Raw genomic sequence first — 631 nt, forward strand, 5'->3', positions numbered from 1 at the left:
CCATCATCCCCAGCTGAAAGACAGGCCGCTGTCCAAGAAAGAGGGAATTGAGCTTCTAAGGCAAGCGTTGGCTCCTGTCCATTTTAATGGTTTTTATATTTATGCTTTTATTATACTTGTAAGGCAGACCCAGAGTTACTTAGGCAGTGAGATGGGGGGGGCAAATAAATTTAATAAATGTTCTCTCTCTCTCTCTCTCTCTCTCTCTCTCCCTCCTTTCTTTTTCTTTTTTCTTTCTTTCTCTCTCTATAATAATAATTCCCTTCCCTTCCCTCCTCTCCTCTTCCCTTCCTCCTTCCTTCCTTCCTTCCTTCCTTCCTTCCTTCCTCCACCCCAGCATTTGCAGAACAGGCAAACTTTCTTTTTCCTCCCTCCTTCTCAAAACAGATGCCCTTTCTCCTTCCTTCCTTCCTTCCTTCCTTCTTTCCTTCCTTCCTTCCCTTCCTTCCTTCTTTCCTTCCTTCCTTCCATTCCTTCTTTCCTTCCTTCCTTCCATTCCTTCCTTCCTTCCTTCCTTCCTTCTTTCCTTCCTTCCTTCCCTTCTTTCCTTCCCTTCCTTCTTTCCTTCCTTCCTTCCCTTCCTTCTTTCCTTCCTTCCTTCCCTTCCTTCTTTCCTTCCTTCCTTCCATTC

Source organism: Protobothrops mucrosquamatus, unplaced genomic scaffold (genome assembly GCF_001527695.2).
Source record: "Protobothrops mucrosquamatus isolate PMUCROS unplaced genomic scaffold, P.Mucros_1.0 scaffold4295, whole genome shotgun sequence".
Lineage (NCBI taxonomy): Eukaryota > Metazoa > Chordata > Lepidosauria > Squamata > Viperidae > Protobothrops > Protobothrops mucrosquamatus.